Below are 3,420 nucleotides of genomic sequence, written 5' to 3' on the forward strand. Positions count from 1 at the left end.
CTTTGACAATTGGCTATATTCATGTAACCACTAAAACACACATGCACACACACACACACTTCTGGACTTTCCAATCCCACATGTACGGAGCTTGGAAGTTGCCAACCTGTCTTAACAAGTAAAAAGCTGAACAGACTGCAAATCGTCTTTTTAGTTCCATCAGAAAAGGGAAGACACAGGGCACCACTACTCCTAAAATTAGAGGGGCAGAATCCTATAGGTTACTAGAGGAGAGACTCATGAACAGAAACCACCACAGGAACCAGTGCTGGAAATGAACACATGAACTATAAATGATAAACTGCTAGAGGCCCAGTGTGGACAATTCTGAGAGTTAAAAACTTCAGAAGGGTGCTCGCGTCGGCAGCACATACACTAAAAATTGGAACGATACAGAGAAGATTAGCATGGCCCCTGAGCAAGGATGACACGCAAAAACTTCAGAAGGACCTAGTCTGAGGGGGAGCCACAAAAATGCTCTAAAATTTATCTCCAGGAACTTGATGAAGTTTCCACAATAAATTTCAGGTAAAGTCCTCTCACATTTATAGCAGGGAGAAGGAAAGAGAGCCATTTTGAAATACACTATTCTATTCTTTTGAAAAAGCCTGACCTCAGGGGAAACTAGTTAACCAGATCGTAACCTGCTGGGGTATTATCGGAACCTAACTCACCTGGGGAAGAGAAATATCCAACTCCCGCTGGCTTTAGCCTTCCAAGTGGTGTAAAGAGAAATAATTCCCCCACTCAACCCAGCCATCCTCTCCAACTTGGGTAGGGGTTACTGGAGAAACACGTGTGAAGTGCATAGTCCAGAGGCAAGGGTCACTAAAAGATGGAGACCAAACCACAGTATTGTAGCTTCCTTTACCCACCACCCCCGCCTTACCACATTACTAAGAGCCTATTTGCAGCAATTCCTTTGAGCCTGTATGTTCCTGGCTATCAAGAAAATATTACAAAGTATAGCAAAAAGGCAAAAAAAAAAAAAAAAAAAAACCCACAACTAAACAAAACATATTTTGAAAAGACAGAGCAAGCACCAGAACCAGATATGGCAGAGTTGGAACTATCAGACTGGGAATTTCAACAATTATGATTAATATGCTAAGAGCTCTAATGGGTAAATTAGCATGCAAGAATAGATGGATAATATAAGTAGAGAGCTGGAAATCCTAAGAAAGAACTAAAAAGAAATGCTAGATATCAAAAACACTGTAACCAAATGAAGAATGCCTTTAATGGGCAAATTAGTAAATTGGAAACAACCAAGGAAAGCATCTCCGACCTAGAGGATTTATCAACAGAAAACTCAAAAGCCAAAAGGCAATGAAAAAGTACTGAAAAAACAAGACTTAATTCCCAAGAACTGTGGACAACTACAATTGTGTAACCTGTGTGCAATGGGAATATTAGAAGGAGGAAAGAGAAAGAAGAAATATATAAATCAATAATGATTAAGAATTTCCACAAGTTAATGTCAGACACCAAACCACAGATCTAGGAATCTCTGAGAACCCTAAGGTCATAAAAAGAAGAAAAAGGAGAGACCCTGGAATAAAAAGAACCTGGAGTCTGCCTTATGGGTGGTCTCTCAGGTCTTCTTTTACCCTGTACCTTGTTTCAGGGAAAAGGACCTTGTGCTTAGGTGAAGCCTCACATGCCTCCTGGGAGATCTTTCTCAGCTCTCCTTTCTTGATCTCTTTTGAAAATGTACTTCTATTTTTTGGAACAGCTTGAGAAGGATAGGTATTATCTCTGCTTTAAATGTCTGGTAGAATTCCCCAGGGAAGCCATCTGGTCCTGGACTCTTATTTGTTGGGAGATCTTTGATAACTGATTCAATTTCTTTGCTGGTTATGGGTCTGTTCAAGTTTTCTATTTCCTCCTGATTGAGTTTTGGAAGTGTGTGGGTGCTTAGGAATTTGTCCATTTCTTCCAGGTTGTCCAGTTTGTTGGCATACAATCTTTCATCGTATTCCCTGATAGTTGCTTGTATTTCTGAGGGATTGGTTGTAATAATTCCATTTTCATTCATGATTTTATCTATTTGGGTCCCTCCCTTTTCTTTTAGAGAAGCCTGGCTAGAAGTTTATCAATTTGTTTATTTTTTCCAAAAACCAACTCTTGGTTTCATTGATCTGCTCTACAGGTTTTTTAGATTCTATATTGTTTATTTCTGCTCTGATCTTTATTATTTCTCTTCTTCTTCTGGGTTTGGGGTGTCTTAACTGTTCTGCTTCTATTTCCTTTAGGTGTGCTATTAGATTTTGTATTTGGGATTTTTCTTGTTTCTTGAAGATAGGCCTGGATTGCAATGTATTTTCCTCTCAGGACTGCCTTCGCTGCATCCCAAAGCATTTGGATTGTTGTATTTTCATCTTCATTTGTTTCCAAATATTTTTAAATTTCTTCTCTAATTGCCTGGTTGACCCATTTATTCTTTAGTAGGGTGTTCTTTAACCTCTATGCTTTTGGAGGTTTTCCAGACTTTTTCCTGTGGTTGATTTCAAGCTTCATAGCATTGTGGTCTGAAAGTGTGCATAGTATGATCTCAATTCTTGTATACTTATGAAGGGTTGTTTTGTGACCCAGTATGTAATCTATTTTGGAGAATGTTCCATGTGCACTCGAGAAGAAAGTATATTCTGTTGCTTTGGGATGCAGAGTTCTAAATATATCTGTCAAGTCCATCTGATCCAATGTATCATTCAGGGCCCTTGTTTCTTTATTGATCCTGTGTCTAGATGATCTATCCATTTTTGTAAGTGAAGTATTAATGTCCTGCAATTACCACATTCTTATCAGTAAGGTTGCTTATGTTTGTGATTGTTATATATATTTGGGGGCTCCTGTATTCGGCACATAGACATGCAATTTTACAATTGTTAGCTCTTCCTGATGGATAGACCCTGTAATTATTATATAATGCCCTTTCTTCATCTCTTGTTACAGCCTTTAATTTAAAATCTAGTTTGTCTGCTAGAAGTATGGCTACTCCAGCTTTCTTTTGACTTCCAGTAGCATGATAGTTCTCCACCCCTCACTTTCAATCTGAAGGTGTTCTCAGGTGTAAAATGAGTCTCTTTTTGATAGCAAATAGATGGGTCTTGTTTTTTTTATCCATTCTGATACCCTATGTCTTTTGGTTGGAGCATTTAGTCCATTTATATTTGGTGTTATTATAGAAAGATATGGGTGTAGAGTCATTGTGATGTCTGTAGGTTTCATGCTTGTAATGATGTCTCTGGTACTTTGTGATCCTTGCAACATTTCACTCACAGAATCAAGCTGTTCCAAAAAATAGAAAGGGAAGGAAAACTTCCAGACTCATTCTATGAAGCCAGTATTACTTTGATTCCTAAGCCAGACAGAGACCCAGTAAAAAAAAAAAAAAAAAAAAAAAAAAAAAAAAAAAAA

General features: G+C 38.1%; 1 non-coding gene across 1 annotated transcript; it reads left to right on the forward strand.

Moving 5' to 3' along the window:
- Positions 1-351: 351 nt before the first annotated feature.
- Positions 352-459, forward strand: LOC125931094 (U6 spliceosomal RNA). Its single transcript, XR_007460352.1, has one exon. It is a non-coding gene; the product is annotated as a U6 spliceosomal RNA (small nuclear RNA).
- The last annotated feature ends 2,961 nt before the right edge of the window (positions 460-3,420 follow it).

This window comes from Panthera uncia, chromosome A2 (assembly GCF_023721935.1).
Source record: "Panthera uncia isolate 11264 chromosome A2, Puncia_PCG_1.0, whole genome shotgun sequence".
NCBI lineage: Eukaryota > Metazoa > Chordata > Mammalia > Carnivora > Felidae > Panthera > Panthera uncia.